The sequence below is a fragment of the Camelus bactrianus genome, chromosome 19 (assembly GCF_048773025.1).
Source record: "Camelus bactrianus isolate YW-2024 breed Bactrian camel chromosome 19, ASM4877302v1, whole genome shotgun sequence".
Lineage (NCBI taxonomy): Eukaryota > Metazoa > Chordata > Mammalia > Artiodactyla > Camelidae > Camelus > Camelus bactrianus.
The window spans coordinates 6,453,525-6,475,383 of NC_133557.1; the positions used below are offsets into that span (position 1 = coordinate 6,453,525).

General features: G+C 41.8%; 1 long non-coding RNA gene across 1 annotated transcript; it reads left to right on the plus strand.

Annotated features, from left to right (window-relative positions):
- The first annotated feature begins 587 nt into the window (after positions 1-587).
- On the plus strand, positions 588-18,117 carry LOC141573977 (uncharacterized). Its single transcript, XR_012500466.1, has 3 exons — positions 588-825; positions 13,852-13,975; positions 17,828-18,117. It is a non-coding gene; the product is annotated as an uncharacterized LOC141573977 (long non-coding RNA).
- Positions 18,118-21,859: the final 3,742 nt, after the last annotated feature.

The window sequence follows — 21,859 nt, forward strand, 5'->3', positions numbered from 1 at the left end:
CTCAGCCAGCTGCACAGAGGGTTTGCACTGAACCTCTAAACAGAAAATTTGGTTCCGGGAGGGAAAAAGGGATGTTAGGCACCAGTGTTACATTTAACCCAAGGAGTATTTGTTAGTTTGGGACTGATTCTCCAGAGAGACTTCCTGCCTCGGTGAGTCTTTGCTTTGCCAAATTCTCTCCAAGCTTCTCCCCGCTGCTGTTGATCTGACCAACTTCCCTCCCACTCACTCTAACTCCTCTCTTGTTTAGATTTAATATCATCTCAGGTTTCAAGAAGGACTTGTTATTGTCAGAGTGTGTACACTTACCAGTCATTCTCATTTCCTCTATCTTGGCTCTTTGTTAATAAACAAAGCATAATTTGCCCCCCTCACCAGTCTGTAGGAAAAAGGATATTAATTATTTTTGTTCAAACTAAGTAAACAGATTCAAAGGCCAGAGATATTTTTAGCATCTACACTAGCATATGAGAAAAATTAAAAAGTAGTTTATGCTCAGTGTGGCACCTTGTACTTTCCAAAGATGGCCACAAATTAGTATCTCCCTTCTCTCTCATTCTTATATCTGACACTCCTTCCATCAATAGGTACAGCCTGTGTTCCTGCCCCTGTAATCTGGGCAAGCATGTGACTAAATGGAACTGACCCTATGTGTGACTTCCAAGGCCAGATCATAAGAGATGGCACAGCTTCGCCCAGCTTCTCCTGGGATCGTCACTCTGAGAACCCAGCCCCCTTGCTGTGAGGAAGCCCAGAGATGTGGAGAGACCAGCCCAGCCCAGCCCAGCCCAGCTGAGTGCTCAGCCAACAAGCACTGCCAGACATGTGAGTAAGCAAAGCTTTCAGATGATGTCAACTTCAAACTGTCAAGTCACTCTCTGCTGTTTGAATCTTCCCAGATGAGGCCCCAGGTATAGGGGAGCAGAGACGAGATATCCTCACTGTGCCCTTTCTGAATTCCTGATCCACGGACCCATAACTATAATAAAATTCTGGTTGTTTTGTGCTATTAAGCTTGGAGCAGTCTGCATGGCAGCCACAGTTACTAGAACACTCAGGTAGGTTGGATGCAGAAATACAGAAAGACATTCTTGCCAGCAAACACAATAACTTAACAGGATGCCTGAATCTTACAATTTCCCCCCTAACATGCTTCTTAAGAATAACAAATGTCTCAGGGCATTAATTTAATCCAGAGCTGGCCTTTCCTTCTTCCTCCCATGCAATTCATTTTTTCCAAACAATTCATGTGGCTGGAGTTCAAAGCTGCAGAGATTTCATGAAACTTCACAGAACCCAGAAACAAGTCGTATTTAAAAGGATGTACTTAGTTTTTTCTTAAAAAGTGTTTTTGGGAAACGTAGTCAATGAGGCAACAAAGCATGAAGGAAACTCCTTTTTGGGGAGAGGGAAAGAACCGAGGACAAAGATTGAGAGTGAGGTGGCAAATCGTAACTATTCAGTAGAAAAAAATAGTCCTCATTTTCGCTTTTCTGAGGTTTCCTCATTCTTAGAATTTTGGAGATTATAGATCTGTCCGAATGGAGCCCTTCTCTGAGGTAGTTTTGGGATCTATTTTGCTAGGTTAAGTCTTGCTTCGACTCTGTCTGCCCTTCAAAAATATTGGTGGACTCTTGAGTTCAGGAAGTAATTGTTTCCTGATAAAGTGTTTTGTGAGGTCAGTTATGTGGAGGAAGCTGTTCGTTCTTTTATTCAACAAATATTTGTATTGGCTCTGTTGACAGGACGGAGCACGCGGTTGAGATGGGCATTTGGGGTGGGGCTGAGGCATGGTTTGATCAGTCTGAAATAAAGGATGTGTGACTATTAAGTGCTGCAATGCTGACACCAAGGAGCTTGTTCATTTCTCTGTAGAGTCATTTAAACTTACTTTGTGTTCTTTGCAATTCTTTTTAAAAATGTGAAGTAGAGAATTGCTTATTTAATAATTACGTCAGATACTTAATCTTATTAATATCAGCTACTTATTCTTTTGAATGTAACTGCTTTTTTGATGGCTAGCTCAAGAAAGTCAAGGCTGGCTGTCACGTGTGGGTTGGTGGATACAGACTGTGAATTTCATGACAGTTTATTAATCCTTGATTTCACTCCAACATACAGCTTATGGGAAGAGAAGACTGAGAAAGCATGGATGGTTGAAATCCTCTGACAGTCTCTAAACCACAATATTGACACCGTCCACCTCTGTCCCCCAGCCTTGTAGGGCAGAAAGCGATTTGCAGATAGGCTGAGTGCTGTTTCATTACCCACCTCTCCCTGCCCTGTTGCTGCTGCTGCTGTTAGTCAGCAAGAAAAAGGTGATGGTCTTTCTGATGATGACTAAGGGCATAATAATCGTCCTCATAACACACTGGCATCTCTAAGAAGGCTTCTGATTGCGTTTCATTGGTCCTATCCCAAGTAGGAGTCAGAACTTTAGAAATATTAACTAACTTCTTTGACCTTTGTAGCAATTTTAAGAGGTTTCTATTATGTCTCATTTAAAGATAAGGAAACTGAGGCACGGGTAACACATCCGAATTCATACTAAATAAGTTGGGATTTGACTCTGGCTCCAGAGCCCATGCTCTCGGTCATTACATAATGATGCTTCTAAAAGTTTATGTCACTCTTTATTATTAAAAAAAACACCCCCAAACAAACAAGAATTCTAAGAGGCCAAATTGCTGTTGCAATTGGTCTTTGTTCTGGCTTCATCTATCCAGTAATCAACAGAAGCAACAATTGTAGTCTTTTGTAGCTATTTTTACACAAAGAGCTTTAGAACATATTGTTTTGGAGAACCCATTCTTGGAAAGGATGCACGTATGACTAGCAGACAGCACAATCTGATTTGCACAACATTTTCCAGTAAAACAGTCGGTTTTCAGAAGCTGCCAAGGTTTCTAAATCAAAACTTGGGACAATGTTCATAATGGAAATACTCAGAGGCCAGGAATTGGCTAACTTCTCATGGTCATCTGAGGCAGTCTGGGAGGACTTAACTGGTCACTTACATATGTGCTATCATTCCATCATATCTCTGTTTATAACTTTACAAACCACCATCTTTGTGGATATGAATGACTGCTAAGGCCAAGTGGAAATTTCAGAATAATCAGAGGGTTCATTTATGTTATCAACATTAGTTGGCTTGTCTGCAGCATTTCCCTTGAAAATTTCCACCATCACCTCATCACCACCCCTACATACAAACACACACACACACACACACACACGATGTGATATACGAGAGAAAAAAAGTCTTGTGTTACAACTTCTTCCATCAAGAGATGGAGTCACTCTTTTTGGTGACTTGAATCTAGATTTGGCTATATAACTTTGTTTGTTCAATGGTACATTGCAAATGGGTTACAAACAGAGGCTTGAAAAGTGCATTGCTTTGGGGCTTACCTCTGGTGCTGGGAGCTCTTCTGTCATCATGTAAACAAGCCCATGCCAGCCACTGGATGATGAACGACATATGGCGAAGTCATCCTGTCACCCCCAGTTGATATCAAAACAAGTGCCACACAAGTGAGTGAACTGCCTCCCTCTATCCCTCGCTCCATCCCCAAGCCAATCAGCCCACCAACCAGCAGACAGTTGAGTGAGGCCATCCTGGGCCATCCAGGCCCAGCTTAGCAGGCCCAGGCAGACAAAAAGCTCATTTGACCAGCAGAACTGTGGGCCAGTAAAATAGTTGCTGTTTGGGGACGGTTTATAAAATAGCAAAGGTTAACTGCTACTCATCCTTACCTACCCACATGGCTATTTGGGAACCTGTTGTTTTCTTACATGATTTGCCTCTCCTCCCTGCCTTTCCTCACTCAGCCACAGTTGATTGGCTCAAGGATAATGATTGACTCAAGCTTGGCCAATCAGATTCCATCCCTGGGATTTTTCCAACTACGTCTAAGAAAATGAAGTAATCTTCCTCCAAGAGTAGAATTTGCAAGATGTGAAATTAGGGATTTGCTCATAGCCATGTTTCCTACTGGATAGATAATGCTATTCTGTAGTGAATAGGAATAAAACCAGCACAGAGAAAAAGTAGAAATGAAAGATGGAGAAAAAATGCATTTAAATACTTAAACATCATCCCTGATATGGTCACAGTTGGATGAGTTAAGTCTTCCTTGGGTTTCATGAGCCAAAAACTTCCACCTTTTCCCTAAGCAATTTGAGTTGGGTTTCTATCACTGGCTCCCACAAGAAGCTTGATTGATATATCCTGTTTATTTGTGTACATTATTACTTATGCAATAAAGAGATCAGTGATTATATCTTATGTTCAGTAGGATTTTAGGGACTGTTTTGTTTATCTATTGCTATAAAACAAGTCACCCCAAAATTAGCAGCTGAAAACAACAAGCATTTTATTATCTCTCATGGATCTGTTGGTTGACTGGGATCAACTAGGTGGTGCTTCTGCTGGTTTCATTTGGGGACTCTCATGTGACTGTAGTCAGATGGTGGCTGGGGCAGAGTCACTCGGAGGCTGAAGGCTCAATAGTTGAAACATACAAAAATCACTTCTTTACTTACACATCCGGCATCTCAGGGCTCCTCCTCCTGCACATGGCCTTTATCTCCACCTGACAACTCATCTTCCAGGACCTGTTGACAGTTTCTGCCTTTCCAGCAGGATAGCTAGACTACCTATACGGTGGCTTGGGTCTCCCCTGAGCTTGTTCTTAGAGATTAAATTTCCTTACGACCCAGGTTTGGAAGCTGCACAACATCACTTCCACTGCTTTCTATTGATCAAGCCAGGCAGTTTCCAGTTCTCCAGTTTCCAGGAGAGGGAATTAGACTCTACTTCTTGAAGATAAGAGTGGCAAAGAAATTACAGCCATTTTAACCTACCACAATAACTCTGATTTTAACAGATGTTATTTAAATTTCAGCTTCAAAGTGTGTGATATTTGGAGACTCAAGGTAAAGAAAACCTAAACTTTAAAAACGTTAATGGCCAATAAAAATTTCCCCTACAGCCTCGTATTTCCACGTCTATGGATTTTCTTTTAGACTAGCACCTGCTTGAAAAGGTGATTCAGCTCTTCTGTTAAATATAACTTTCTCCCAAAAGTGAGTTATTTGTGTAATTACATGTTTAATGTTGGCCTCCCTCACTAGCTTAGGGAGTTTGAGAAAGCAAGTACCATGTCTCATTGGCACACAGTGTCTACCTGTCACACGATGAATGCTCCTTAAACGTTTCTTGAATGAATAAATGCAGTGATTCTAAACCAAAGGTGATTTTGCTCCCAGGGGACAATTGGAAGGGTCTGGAGACATTTTTTGTTGTCACAACTGGATGAGGTGTTGCTATTGGCATCTTGAGGGTAGAGACAGGGGGTGCTGCTAAACATCCCACAGTGCACAGGACAGCCTCCAACAACAAAGAATTATCTGGCTCAAAATGTCAATAGTGCTGAGTGTAAAAACTCAGGATGTGAAACTGATTGTGTTGTCATAGCCTAGTCTATTGGGAGTCTACTGAGCCATGGATTTCCCAGTCTTGTGTGCGTTATCCCAGTTAATTACCCCTGGTTTCCAGATGATAACTGGTTCCACAGTGGAAGAGGAGCCAGGACTAGAAGCCCAAGCCAGCCCTCACCGGCCACCTCCTCCAGGGATCCTCACTGTCCTTCTGCTCCAGCTTCAGAGTGTAATCCTGAATTGGATGCAGATGACATGATACACTAGCTATCTCACATTTGCAGCCCCCAGATCCAATCTGGACCTTTCTCCATTCTTTCCTATGTCCTAGAACTCTGGCCATGTGGGCTGCATTAATGGGCCCCTTCCCTCTGGCTTCCCTTTGGATTCAGCCAAAAAGAGTGATGGTAGAAGGAGAGTGAGCCTGGAGAACTGGTTTTCTTGGATTCCTCCCCGCTGGTTGCTGTAGACTGGCTGCATCCTTCTGCTGAAAGCCAGAGCTTCTATCAAGAGGCTACTGCTCTCTAATGTAACTGCTACCGCCTGTTGACCCTTCAGGCCCAGGGCTGTGCCCCCCCCACCACTCTTACTAGCCTCACCACGCTATGCCACTCATTTTGATTTCCCTTAATCTGCCTGCATCTTTCTAAATAGTCTGTGAAATTCTCATCAGTTACCCAATTTGCATGTGACATCAGTCTTTTTCTGGGAAATACACTGGGAATTGCAAGACTTCCAGATGCTTTCCTGCAAGGAAGACTTTCTATCTATAAAGGCCTACTGCCTGTCTCATCTGTTGGTTTTCGTCATCTTGGACACCAGCAAGAACCCTAAGCAATCTGAGGGCACCATGCTCATTTGGATAATAGTAGTCTATGGAGTTACTCTACCATGAGTTGAATCCTACAGTTAATGCTCCTTCTTGTCCTTACTATCCACCATTGCATCTCAACACTCCAGGTCCCAGGACTAAATAAAACTAGGTCCTTCCATTTACCCAAGTGCATCGTGCTACTGAGGCTGGCAAGCACCCGGGACTGGTTTCCTGCTGAGTTGCGGTGTGTTGGCCCTGAATGACCCGTCCTTTCCTCACCCTTTGCCCAGCTCTGAACTCTTGGCACCTGCCTGCTGCTGGCATGAAGTCTGCAGCGTCTTTGCCAGGGATGACTGTCTCTCTGGCCCCTGCTTCCCTGCCTCTCTCTCTCTGCTATATCTATATGGTGCAATATTTATTACAATTACTTTTAAATTTGTTTTCCTTATAGATTTCCAATATTATCAGATGCTTTCTCAGGCACCTTAAAAAGTTATTCAGAGTCATCTAAGGAAGAAAAGGAGAAAAGAACTAATTTCTATAGCTATGTGTCATATCTTGCTATGGCAATTACTCTTGCTACATTAAAAAGTATCTCAAAACTGAGCAGTTTAAAAACAACCATTTTATTCTGTTTGTAGAGTCCATGGGTTAGGGTTTCAGGTAGCGTGGGAGTCTCTGCTCTATGATGTCTGGAGTCTCAACTGGGAGGACTTGAAGGCTGGGGATGATGACAGCTGGGCCAGAAGTCATCTGGAGTTCTGTTCAATCTCGTCTGACTTCTGGGCCAGGATGACACAATACTGCAATTGCCAACTGAAGGGTAACCTGTGGCCTCACTATGTGCAGCACATGGCAGCCTCAGTGTTTTCAGACTTCTTACATGGTAGCCCAGTCTCCACAAGTGAATGGTCCAGTGAACAAGGCAGAAACTGCATGGCTGTTTATGAACCAGCCTCAGAAGCCAAAGCAAGTCACTTCTGTTGTTTGCCACTGGTGGAAGACATCACAAACGCACCCAGATTCACAGGGAGAGGAAACAGACTGCGACCTTTGGTGACAGAGTGGTGAGGTCACACTGGAGAGAAGTAAATGAGGCATACGATACTGCTCAGCCATCTTTAGAAAGTGCAGTCTGCCCTAAAAAACCTGCAAAGCAATCGTTTCTTTTAATCTCAGCAACTCAGAGATAAGTGGTGGTTCTCCCACTTTACAGACAAGGAAACAGAGGCAAAGAAGGTGAGGAACTTGCCCAAAGAGGAAGTGGCAGACTGGCATAGATGCTGATCATTGAATGATAAAGCCTGCTTTTCAAAATATATACCAGGATTACATACAGACATAATGGATGTGTGTTTTCTATCAAGCAGAAACAATATATAATCTTGAAGTCATCTTTAGGTCTTTTCCTCCCTTAAATATAGTGTTAAAGATCTGGATTTCCATGTTTTCCCTGGCTTCCTGTAAAATATGATAACAATTTATATTTTCCAAAAATGGCCAGAACCATATTGCCTGGGTCCACATGTTCTTCTAGAACTTGCAACTCTGCTATCAAGTGGTAGATTTAATTTCTCCTCTCCTTGAAGCTGGGAGGCCTTGTGACTGTCCAGGCAATTGAGCACAGTAAAAAGTCATGCTGCTACGTGACTTCCAAAGCTAGGTCATAAAAACCCTCTGCCTGGCTCTGTCTTTGCGGGATGCTTGATCTGGGGAAGCCAGCCATCAGGCTGTGAGGAGCCCCAAGTAGCCCAAGGCAGAGAGAGCACATGGAGAAGCCTATGGTGAAGAAACAGATCGCCCAGCCCGTAGTCAGCATCCTGCTTCAAGATGTGAGCGAAGGAGCCTTCGGATGACTCCGGCTCCAGCCTCTGACTCTTCCATCAGAGGCCCCAGACGTTGCGGAGCCACACAATCCTGTCTGAAATTCTAGGACGTAATTATCTGTGAGCATAAGAAATGCTTGCTTAACACCACTGAGCTTTGAGGTCATTTGTTATGCAGTCATGACTACAGGAACACTGTATCATCTCCTTACGGTCTACTGTACTTTATTGGCTTGGGCTGTCTTTATTGGTTTTGCCTCTTCATAGCCAAGTAAGTCTCCCCAAATTATTAATGAAGTGATTCTTGACTCTGGCATTAATATAGGATTACAAGATATAGAAGATTGAGAATTAAAATCCCAGACTAATATCAGGAAATCCTTGAAGCATTTTTTTTAATTGAAATATAATTGAAACATAACATTATATTAGTTTCAAGTGTATAACACAATGATTCAACATTTGTATATATTGAGAAATGACCACCACGATAGGTCTAGTTTACATCCATCAACACATACAGTTATAATTTTTCCCTTGTGATGAGAACTGACTATACTTCAATTAAAAAATAAATTTAGGGGGGTGGGAAGGGACAGACTGGGAGTTTGAAATTTGTAAATATTATCAGGCATATGTAGAATAGATAAACAAGATTATACTGTATAGCACAGGGAAATATGTACAAGATCTTGTGGTAGCTCACAGTGAAAAAGAATGTGACAATGAATGTATGTATGCTCATGTATAATTGAAAAATTGTGCTCTACACTGGAAATTGACAAAACATTGTAAACTGACTATAAGTCAATAAAATACAATGTTAAAAAATAGTAAAGTAATACATTTACATATTCAAAAAATAAAAATAAATTTAAAAGATAAAATATATATGTAAATTTTAAAAAAGATATGCTCTTTGAGTAACTTTCAAATATACAATATGGTATTATTAACTGTAGTCACCAGGCTGTACATTACATTTCCAAGATTTATTAATTTTGTTTTGAACACCTTCACCCTTTTCACCTAGTCCCCCAACCTTCTTTCTGGCAACCACCTACCTATTCTCTGTCTCTCTCTGATTTATGAGTTCTTCCTTTTTTTTTTTTTTTTAATTTCACTTGTAAGTGATGTCTTACAGTATTTGTCTTTCTCCCTCTGACTGATTTCACTTATTGTAGTGCCCTCAAGCTCCATCCATGTTGTCACTAATGATAAGATTTTCTTTCTTTTTCATGGCTGAATAATATTCCATTGTGTGTGTGCATGCGTGTGTGTGTGTGTGTGTGTATACATATACATCTCTCACATTTCCCTATCCATCCAGCCATCCATCCATCCATCCATCCACATTTGGGTTGTTTCCATATCTTGGCTATTTCAAACAATGCTGCAGTGAATATGGGGGTGCAGATATACTTTTGAGTCAGTGTTTTCATTTCCTTCAGATAAATACCCAGAAGTGAAATTATGGGATCATATGGTAGTTCTAGAAACAGGCACAATTAATCAATGGTGATAAAAATCAGAATGGCCTTTGTTGTAATTCTCTAAAATTAACTTTCCAACAACAATTTGCCATGGAGAACATATTTTGAAATTTCAAACTCTGCCTTGTTTCAGTAGCTTCTAAGTAATCGTGTTCAACTCATCTCTGGGGACACTCCAGGTTCTGGGGATGACGTGAGTCCTGCCTGTTGTCTCTGGTGTGCGTGGTAGATATAGTATTTCCTCTTCTGGATGGGGCTCTGCGTACTTGCAAGGGATGCTGTCCTCTTGTTCCCTGCCTCGCCTCTTCTCCAGGGCAGATGCATTTCCAGAGTCTCTCCAGCTCCATCTGCTCCATGCTGCAGTGTGAGCCACACTGGCTGGGAACCAGAGTGTCACCACTGCTGCCACGGGGCTAGGAATACAGGACAACCTGCAGGCCTGAATACCTGTGGGCAGAACTTCAGTTTCAAATCACTACTCTCACTTTGAATTCTATCCAAAGCAAGACCCCAAGACAAGATCTTGGGTGCAGGTGGTTTATTTGGGAGGTGACTCCAGGAAGCTCAGTGAGAGGGGAGGGAGAAAAGCCATGAAAGGGTAGATTAATATGCAAGTCACAATTTAGGACACTTTGGACCCAGTTCCCCTGGGGACCCTCTGAGAAACTGTATAGAACGTGCCTCAGACATATCACTGTGAAGGATAGGGAAGGTGGCGGGTTTATGCACTGTCATAGACCAAATCTCTGTGCCCCTCACCCCAAATTTGTATGTTGAAGCCCTAACTCTGGGAGTAGCTGTATTTGGTGGGGGGTCTTTATGGAAATAATTAAGGTTAAATTAAGTCATAAAGGTGGGGCCCTGATCTGGTAGGATTAGTGTCCTCATAGAAGAGCCACCAGAGCTTGCTCTCATAGATCTCTTTCTCTCTCTCTCTCTCTCTCCCCTCCTCTCTCCCTGTACCCACACTTGCTGAGGAAAGCACAGGGGAGAACACAGAGAGAAGGCAGCCATCTGTAAGTCAGAAAGCAAGGCCTCACCGGAAACTGAACGGGCCACTTGGTCTTGGACTTCTAGCACCCAGACCTGTGAGATAATTCATTTCTGTGTTTTAAGCCAGCACGCTGGTATTTTGTCATGACAGCCCGAGCAGACTAAGACCTGGGTGTTCCATTCTCAGTGACTGAGGGTTGCCCTTGAGGGCACTGAAGTTGGCTTGACAAGGTGGGGAGTTTCGTCAGTACATACAGAACTTTCCACCTCGGCTGCAAGTGAACTCAAGAGGACCGTGGGGATGTGGCAGGTCCAGACAGTGTCTGCTCTACCGTGGTTTCCAATTTTCGACTTAACGAAAAGCACTGCTGTATTGATTATTCTTGTGCATGTCCCATTTTACACATGTTGAAGACTAAACTAGGACTAAATTTGCTCATTCACACGGAATGGGTGTTATAAATGGCTATGGATATGACCAAATTATTCTCTTTGAGGATTGTATTATTTTACATTCCATCTGCAATGTCTGATTCTTCAGGACCTTTCCAGCACAGCAAGCCTCGTAGGTGGACCATAGTGTCTCCCTGTGGTTTTCATTTGTAAATTTCTTTTGAATCATTGTCATAGAGCATGAGACGAACGTGACGGTGAAGGATGCTTTCCTGGCTCATTGTCAACCTTAGGTCTTACATCTGTTTTTCACTGAGAGCATGGATAACACAAGGAACCTCAAAGGTTGTAGTGTCTTTGGCCTGGCTGGGGCAGGAAGGAAATCCCCTTCAGTAGAATCTGGTCTTGGTATCATTTGATCTTAGTGGTGGCCATGGTAACAAAGGCAGCAGAATTTGTTTCAAAGCATCAAAGGCTTGGAGCAGATTAAAGCCCAGGAAACCACAGCGAGGGTGGGGTTGGGAGGCAATTGTGTGTACTGCTGGGTAGCTATGTTTGTGAGCTCACCTAAGTTCCTCCCTGCCTTCTCCCAGGAGAGGTGGGATCAGAGACAGAGAAAAGCCATGTGTGCTGTTACAGTGTTCCTGTATTTTTATCTCTGCATTGGGGGCCACAGTTATTTTGCTGGGCTTCACCAAAGACTCTATATTCCTCCAGAAGGGAGAAGGACCATAGCGTTCAAGCAGTTGAAAACATTATTTGCTGTCACCTCCACTGTTCCCGTACACAAATCAGACAGGGGATGACTGCCTGGAATGCTGGAGAGAAGTCACAAAGCCAGGCTGGCCTGCACCCTCTTCCTTCCCCTGGATGCCAGTTCTCCCTTGAGTTTGCATCCTGCAGCTTGTAACTCATGTCCCCATAGTCATTAAAGGGACTGTATTCAATTTCTGTTCAGAAATGTGTACTATATGAAACTGTTTTTAGTGACATAAAAATTGCAGTAAGAGAATCAAGGAAGTCCCGGGGCCTTTTGCGGAGAGCTGACACACCAGATAGCAGTGGCATTTCTGAACCTGCAGCCTACTCATTCCTGGAAGTCTCCACAGGGTTGCCAGCCAGAGGTATCTTTTTCTCTCTGATGAGATGAAGTCTTTGTTCCATGCTGATCGCATTACTGGCATGTTTCTATTTTAGGCTAACCTTGAATGACATGGGTTCTTTGCTAATACAGAATCAAATAATTGGTTTACTTACAGCAGGCCTTCTGATTTCTCTGCTCCATCCCTGGGGCAGGCTGTCAAAAGGACACCTCCAGCATATGGTGGGAAAGCATAAAAGACGCCTCTGTTTTCAGGAAAGGCAGCTACTTCCCAGCCTGGGCGCAACAGATGCCTGTGCCCCTAAAATCTGCATGTGCTGTAGTTAAAAATGACTGTACGTTTCCTTTTTTCAGTGTACTGAGCTGATTCCAGGCAAATATCATCTGACAGAAAGGAATGAGCTACGCTTGCAGCTCAGCCACATGAAAGAGTTGTCATCTCCAGTCCCCAAGCCTCCCTCAGCAGCTAGCCTCACAGTCTTTCCCTCCCCTTGCCTTTCCCCGCTGTGCGCTAAGCACCCCCCCCCCCGACACCCCTGTTTTTCTAGGCACGCGTTCTAACACTTAGGTTTGGGGATCCCTGTGAAACTGTAGCTAGAGAAAGAGGCAGCCAGGTGGTTCATTCATTGATTCAGCAATATTTCCTGTGTTGTTCCCTTTTCCCACTTAAGTCCTTTAAAATCTTTTTTAGTGGATTTTGAATTAGTCCAAGGATTGAATCGGCCCCTGCATGTATCAAATCAGATTAAGCCTGAAGCAAACCTGGGCTTTTGAAAGTAAACGCAATTTCTAGAGAAAAATCAAGCATGCCAAAGGTGTTCAGTAGAACTGGTCTAATCAAATAAGGAAATGAATTCCACCTGACTCCTCTTCCTAGTTTTAAATTCACTTCTCAAGAAGGAAGCCTGCTCACCTCAATCAACCACAGAATGCTGATCGGCTACAATGTGATAACTAAGTTCTCCCGATGGTATAGACAATATAACATCCTTTGTACTACTATTAAACCCATTACAAGGATGAACAGGGAGAATCAGAGAAGTAATGTAATTACGATTTCACAGGGAGACTGGAAGGGCGGAACCACCTTCAAAGCTCAAACTTCTGGCTTCTATTTATGTATGTTATTTCTAACAGCACACTCCATAATATGTGCTCCTTAAAAAATACTAAAAGTGAATGAATAAATGATTGGCTGAGTAAATGAACAAATGAATAAAATCAAAGATGCAAACAAACAAACCAGCAAAATCTTTCTAATAGAGAAAAGATTTAGTCCCAAACTCTCCAGTCAAGGTGAGGTCAACAGTTTTTAGAAAAATATTTCAAAGTTTTTTACTTAATTCAGGATAAAATTAGATTTGTTCACCTTTTCTGAGAGTAATTTATTGAATTGATTACAGTGCACCCATCACTTTTGAGATGAAAAGGATTCAAGAAGAGTTTGGTTGGGAACTGTGGCTTTGACTTTATGTCCCATAACTGAGTGGTGCTGGTATTACCAAATTATTAAAACAAAAACAATAATTGGATTCAACCATGCTCTGAATAAAAGCTGGATTATAATTTTGTAATAAATGCTGTGCAACCACACATGGTATCAGTAATGTAGTATTTATAATGACATATAATACAATACACAATTATATTATAATATACAGTTGTTACAGTAGATTCAGTGCCCGTATGTTATAAACCAATAATTGAAAGGAAAGCCAGAATTAAGGGATGAAGTTGAGAAAAGGTCAATCATGTGTCAATTTCTTAAACCTTTATATTTTGTAGGCTTCTTGAAATAGTTTGAGAAGTGGATTCACCCACCCGGAATGCACCAGTACAAGGCATTCTGCCGGCTTTCCAGCAAGGATGCAGTTGGCAACTGTACTGGCATCTTCGTCTCACCAATCAGGTAATGGATAAGGAGGTTAAGAAGCTCACCTAAGGTTTTACACTGTGCGTCAGTAACAAAACCAGCCTTCAAACCAAGCAGCATCAGACACTCAGTGCGACGTGCCAGTTACATGTTCTGTGAATTGGCAGCCTTGCAGAACTTTGAATGTGACCCTCCTTCTTCTCATATTCTGAATGTTAATGTAACTCTTTGTTTCTCAGAAATTTCCTCTTCAGAGACTAAAGAGTTTGAATACAGTATAAACACATAAACCCCACAAGACAAAGGTTTTTTGTTTTTGTTTTTGTTTTTCTTTTTAAGGAATGGCTCTTAGGAGTGGACTTCAGCAAACTCACTCTTGGCCTCCTGCATGAGTTTTTGTGCTGGTGAAATCATTTCAAGTTATGCCAGTTTCAGCCCTGCAAGGTTACAAAGAGAGAGAAAGAGGCTGAGAGAGAGAGAGAGCACGTCTATTTCTCTTTCTTCTCCAATAGCGCAGGCAGCTGATGGGCTGAACAGCACATTCCAGACCTACCTTGAAGTGAAGCCAAGTTCCAGGAAAAGGCCTCCCACAGCTCGAGTCCTGGGTCCATGTCCTTATGTGCACTACCCTAGGCACATGCATGTATTCATAAAGTATACGTGTGTGCATGGTTGTGTAAGCCAGTTCCTTGCACTGTGTCCCGCAGTTGAATTTAAAGTCCATCAAATAGTAACACAAGGCCAACTACTCCTGCAGGACCCATGACCCTGTGCATGGTACCCAAGGCTGCTCAGGGTGCAACAGGCTGCTGTAGCCTGAGATGCATAGCACCCCAGCCCCTCGGGGTCTCAGATAGCTGAACTACATCCTCCACCATCCTCTGGGAATCCTGTTTTCTTCCAAATCAAGAACATAAAAAGAGGCAACTTCTGGCTTGGATACAACCTCAGCCAATCATCTCCCTCAGATACAATGAGTGACCAACCAGCTAAGACAAGCAACTGGGAGCGTAACCTTTACAGTTAGATCCAAGTTCAAATCCTGCCCCTGTCACTTAGTGGCTATGGGACATTGGGCAAGGTACATGATTGCTCCAGTGTCCTAGTTTGTTCACTGGAAGCAGATCCTGAGGCTAAGTTTCAAGAGCAAATAATTTATCTGGCTGATGATCCAGGAAACCAACACGGGTGTGGGGGAAATGAGATCAGAAAGGGAAGACAGACAACATAGGACAGGGTGTTGCTGGCCAGGAAGGTATCTTTCTCAACCTTCTAGGTTCTTCTGGCTGGTCTAAGAATTAAACTGACATGAGAGGTTAACAGGAGAAAACGGAACAAATGTTTAATGACATGTATATGTGGGAGAGAGCTAGAAAAACTGAGTAACTCACTAAAATCGCTGAAGTCCTCACCTTAAATACCACCTTCAGTTAAAGACAAAAGAGAATGTTTAAGTAGTAGTTTGGGAATTCAAAGGAGGAGGGCAATTCCTGGAGATGGAAAAGCAAACGTTTGGTAAATAAATGTGTGCTGGACCACACAGAGACAGAGGGACACAGAGTGGACTCTGGTCTCTAGGTTCTGTTCCCCAACACAAAAAGCCCATATTCTTCGCAGATATCTCCAGTAATAGCCCTAGTCTGGAAATAGCCCTGCTATCTAAATTTTTAATTATTTATTTTTATTGAAGTATAGTCAGTTTACAATGTTGTGTCAATTTCTGGTGTACAGTATAATTTTTCAGTCCTACATATACATACATATATTCCTTTTCACTTTCTTTTCCATTATAGGTTGCTACAAGATATTGAATATAATTTTTTGTATGATACAGTAGAAACTTGTTGTTTATCTATTTTATATATAGTCATTACTATCTGCAGATCTTGAACTTCCAATTTATCCCTTCCTACCTTTCCTGTTGGTAACCATAAATTTGTATTCTATGTCTGTGAATCTGTCTTTGTTTTGTAAATAAGATCATTTGTATCATTTTTTAAAAATTCCACATATAAGTGATATAGCATTTTTCTTTCTCTTTCTGGCTTACTTCACTTAGAATGACGATCTCCAGGTCCATCCATGTTGCTGCAAATGGCATTATTTGATTCTTTTTTATGGCTGAGTAATATTCCATTGTATAAATATACCACAACTTCTTTATCTAGTCATCTGTTGATGGGCATTTAGGTTATTTCCATGTCTTGACTATTGTAAATAGTGCTGCTATGAACATTGAGATGCATGTATCTTTTTGAATTAGAATTTCCTCCAGATATATGCCCGGGAGTGGGATTGCTGGATCTCATGGTAAGCCTACTTTTAGTTTAAAATTTTAAAGCCAATTAGAGAAAAGATCAAGGTTTCTTCCCAAGTCTCTCTTAATCCACATACCAGGGAGATATTTTAGGGTGGCAAATTTTGCTCCCCTACTGTGTGTTACCAACATGTCACCACTTTAGACAGCTGCAGCTTGATGCCAGTGGGGACCCTGGGAGATGGTGCAAAGCATGCACCTAAGAGTCTTCCCAACCGCAGCACAAAGGAGTTGGGTCTTTATCAGGCATGGATTGAGGGCTGTTTAGGGGTCTGGGGAACAATGATCCCTTGGCATTTGTGACCTGTCCCCCTCTCTCGATTCTGCAAGCCAGAGAAAACCCTCAGGCAAACAGTTGTAAGTGTGGACAGTTGGAACTCTGTCCCTGGATCCCAACTATGACAAGTGTGAGGGGATACGGGTAGAGCACTATATTTTCTGTTGGCTCTAAAACCCACCTCTCAGGGCCCACACATAATGCCCTTTAATCCATGGAAGCTGCTATCACTACAGCCAGAATTGAGTAGGATGTGGAGAGAAGGTGTGGTAAACTGAGTAATGGCCCCTCCCTCAAGATGCCCACATCCTGATGCTTGGAAACTGTGGGTGTGTTAACTTACATGGAAACAAAAGGAGCTTTGCAGATGTGATTAAATTAAGGATCTCAAAATGAGGTGACTGTCCTGGATTATCAAAGTGGGTACAACGTCATCACAAGGGTCTTTGTAAGAGGGAGGCAGGAGGGTCAGAATCAGAAAAGGAGATGTGATGATGGAAACAGAGGATAGAGTGATGTGGAGCTGCGAGCCAAGGAAGGCAGGCAGCCTCTAGGACCTGAAAAGGGCACAGAAATGTAACCCCCCTAGAACCTCAAGAAAGAATGCAGCCTTGCTGACCCATTTTAAACGTCTATCTAATTAAGCAAGAACGTCATTACACAGACTGCCTCTGATACCTTAGCAGCCTAAGTAAACAAACCAAAACTTAAGCCTGTAAATGCCTCACGGTTAAGAAATCAAAATCTAAGGGCAACTCATCACAAACAGCCAACTAGACTTTCCCAACAAAGGCAACCGCTTAAGCTACAGTCAATCAGATAATTTCCTTGCTTTGCTTCCACTTTTTGTCTATGAAAGTCCTTCCCTGAGACCCTGCCGGTGGAGTCATCCTAACCACTTCCAGTCTGATGCTGCCCAATCCGAATTTATCTTTGCTCAAATAAACTCTTAAAATTTTTAATATGCTTTTATTTATCTTCAAACAGTTTTGATCTGCAGCACTATAAGATAATAAATTTGTGCTGTTTTAAGCCGCTAAGCTGGTGGTAATCTGCCACAGCAGCCAAGGGAGACAAATACAGAGTGGTCCCCTAGGGGCAAGACTAGCTAACACACAGTAGTGTTTCCTATGAGCCAGCACTAAGCACTTGAAATACACTCATTTAATCCATAAACCAACTGTAGGTGTATTTACTAAGTGGACTTTAACTCATTTTGCCATAGTGAATGTCCTTTCAGAACTCTTCTTTTCTGTAGCTTTAATGTCAAAAAGCTTTAATTTTATCATTACAGTTTCCTGAAGCATACAACCAAATCTTTTCTGGAAAAAAAGTACATCAAATGGGCAAAAGGAGAAACACAAAAGAGTGAAGGCTGACTCAGTTCTGCCTGAAGCAGGTGGAATAAAAATTGGCCGAGGCTCCTTTAAATCCACCTGATTACAAATGGATACTTTTTACCCTTTGCAGTGTGCTCTGGCTGGGTAAGTTCATTTAATTATTCAAAGGAAGACACCACTGTATTTTCACTGCAGAAGTTGCAGCTTGGACTAAAATCTTACTTCCATCATCTCCAACAGTGAAGTTTCCAGGTTGAAGTAATGGTCATGTCAGTGATGTGTCATTCCTGGAGTCCATTCTCTTTACTCTGCAAGAAAATCTGGAGCTGGGCTTTGGGTTGTAGAAAAATGAAGTTCCTCACTCACTAAAGCTGCATCAGCAGGCAAATCCACCCGAGCCTCTAGGCCAATGAACATATTGATGTGAATATAAAAGTTACCATGAAGATAGCAATGCAAATTTTTGTATTCTGGGAAAATTCTTGGAGTTTGGAGAAAGAATCTCTATTAACTTGCAGGTCAGTATGCTATTATTAGTCTTTCTCTCTCTCTCTCCCTTTTCCTTGGTTTCTCAGTTATTTCCAAATAATGCCAGATATAAGGGGGAAAGGCACCTACACTATCACCACATAGAGAAAGAAAGACTGATGACTTATTAACAGGAAAGTCATTTAGTCAAGACTTTTAGAAACAGATTAGCAACACCATAAAGAGGGAAAGAAAGGTTTATTTGACTGAATCTTCCTTGGGTCTTTTGGAAGATTCAGGCTTTTATTGTATCAGCTTTCTACCTGTTACTTTATATGTCTTCATTTTTTGGCCATAAATTTCTCAGGGCAAGACCTCAGCCTTATCTTTGTTTCTCCAAATCCCAGGCAGTTCCAGACACAAACATCTTCAGTGCTTACTGAATGGAATGACAAGTTGACTATATACATTTGTATGTGAGCATATAAAAGTTCTTACTTTACTGTTGTCAAGTCATTACAGATTATAGCTGAACATCCAGCACAGAGCCTGACAGAGCTCAGTAATCACTTGTCAAATATCAACATAGGCAAAGCTGTGAAACCTGAGCCTCAGCCTCCCTGAGCCCCACCTGAGCCCCACTTACCCCCTTCTCCAGGACTCTCAGAACAGCCAACCCTACTTTGGTGATTTCATTCACCCACGTGTCATGAAACTGAACTCAACAGAGCTTGGGTCTGCTCACCTGACTTGCAGCAAAGCCAGTCTACTGACAGAGGTTGTGCTGAAGGAAAGTACAGCATTTATTGCAGGGCGCCAAGCAAGGGAGTGGGAGACAAGCTTCAGAGCCACTCCAACTTGGTCTTGGAACTAGGGGGTTTTTTTAAGGGGAAGAACAGAGAGTGGGATTAATCATTGTTGTGTGACATTTCTTAATCTAGTTTGGGAATCAAGATGTCTCTGGTTTACAATTCTCAGGCCAGTGGTCCATGGCCCTGGGGATCCATTAGCTCACCTTGCCCTGGAGAAAAAACCTGACTTTGTACGTTAATGATGGTATCTATAATAGCATTTTAATGCATTAATGATGTTATTGACAACAGCAAATTTAGTCATCTGACTCTGGCTGATTAGTGTTCAGTTAGCACAGGATTGAGATCAGAGGGGACAAGAAAGGGAATACAATTTTGGATACGGAGATTAATCATAAACTTGGCAAGGGAAATCTATTTTAGGGGGACTTGGTTTCACATGTTTAGTCACTTCAGTGCCATTCAACAACTATTTCTTGTGCTCTGATGGAGATGTGGAGAAAGATATAGCAGTTCACAGCCTGCACAAAATCGTTCAACTCCAATCACCAAATGACTTTGGCAGTTGTGATCTGGTTCACTTCTTGCATTCTTGTCTTCATAGGTAAATCATTCTCAGGACAAGAAAAACATTCTTTAAAACACTTTTAGAACAAGAGATACAGGAATAGCAAAGAAACAAAAACAGGGTTAAAAGGAAGAGAGCAAAATACTGGAATGAGGACCACTGTGAGGAAATACTGCAGCGTGAGGGATTAACCTGGAATTGAAAAGGGGAGAGAAAATGTACTTTCTCCTTAAACCCAGAGTAAGAAAATACATTCAAAAACAGAACTACAGAAAAAAATTGTACATTTTCAACTTGGAAAGGTCATAATGAAATCAGAAGAGGTTTCTTGAGTTTTAAAATCCAAGAGTCTCTAATATCCGTGGGAGTAGTTCTGACATACTTCTAGATGAGGTCATGATTTCTCAAGTGGCCAGAGAGATGTCTCCTGCTGAGTGACCTTGGGTGAGTTGCTTGACCTCCCTATGCTTCCATTTTTGCATCCACATCCTCATGGAGCTGTGATGAATCAATGTCTGTAAAGGGCCTAGAATGATGCCTGGCACCTAGTAAGTATACTGTAATTATTATCTGTCATCATAGGTTTTTGTTGTTGTTAGAACAACTCAGCAAAATAAAATTCCAGCCAATCGTCTGACACATTGCTTCACACATACATCAAACAGGCCAAACAAATAATAAACAGCAACTACATTGACCAAAAAAGGTAAAAAAATAAGAAACTTTTTATCTTTGGCCTTTTTAACCATCTTAGACAAACCAGCTACTTATAGTTCAGCTAAATACATTGTAGGGGAGGAAAATCTTCTACTCTCTTAGGTTCAGTACCTGGAGACTGTGAATTAAACTGACAAAAGCCAGATGAAGGGACAAAAAAATTACCTTGTATGCATACAAGAGCCAACCAAAGAAGCAGTTGACTTGTCAAATGGTTAAAATTAAAGGCTTGTATACCTAACTTAGTAGAGGAAAGAGAGTGAGGAGAAATGGCTAATATGGGAAGAACAAATAGATTTCTTAAGGAAAGACATATGGGTTTTTAGAAGAACAGATGGGAGGTGTCTGTGATAATGTCTGTCTATATAGGGATGAGTGGTCTTTCTGTCTTCTTCAGAGCCATAGAACTCCCCCTTTTCTAAGAGATTTATAATAGCTTCATTTCCCAGAAGTTGCTACTTTCAGTCAGAGACAAGAAGCTTTAAGGAGGCTTTTTTCTGCATCTGTTGAATCTTAAAAGTCTTCAGCTCAAAATAATCTTTATAGTAACTCGGGTTCCAAAAAAATTAATAAGTGCTCAGAATAAGTTTTTTTTCTCCTTTGAGTTTATAATGAACATGGTCACACCATAAATCAAGTCCAAAGTAAGACAGAGAATGTTCTGACACCCTGTTTTGTCATCCAAGATCATTAAACAAAGCAGACCCCGAACAGAAATATAAAATGTAAATTAAAAATACCCCCCAAAATGCTTCTCAAACTACTTTTAAGGAAAAAAAGCAGAGCCTTGGAAGTTTCTGGTTCTTTTTTCCTCCCTTGTTGCAAATTCCCATTATGGTTCTGGTTGGGTGGTGGACAACATGTGTCACCTGCGGGTGGTCCTGCCAACGGTGATGAGACGGGAGAATTTTCTCCAAGGTGATATTGATGCTCAGATTGGGCCACCTCAAAATATGCCACAATAGCATACTGATGATTTTGAATTGAAACTGCTTGAGAAGTAGTCGTTGCAAGAAGGCAACTCTGAACCTCCTTTGTCTCCCTGAAAAGCAGGAAATAAACCTCATATGAAAGGTGCACTCCTTGCACCTGGAGGTAGAAAATTCAGAGCCAAGAAACTGTACAAACCAACATCGTTACTTCTTAAATTTACTACCTCAAGCCCAAACTCTGATTAGATCCTTTGCTAACTTAGCACCCCAAACCTAAGTTCCTCTGTCCTGGCCAATTCCTCACAAATGTACGATTTCTTTATCTGAAAGGTATAAAAACTGCCTACTTTGGCCACTTTTTCGGTCTCATTTCTGTGGGACCTCCATGCGTATAAATTCAAATGTATTTCTTGTTCGCCTGTTAATCTGTCTTGTGCTGATTTTCCTATAGGTCCAGTTACAAGAACTCAAGAAGGGGAAGTTTCCTCT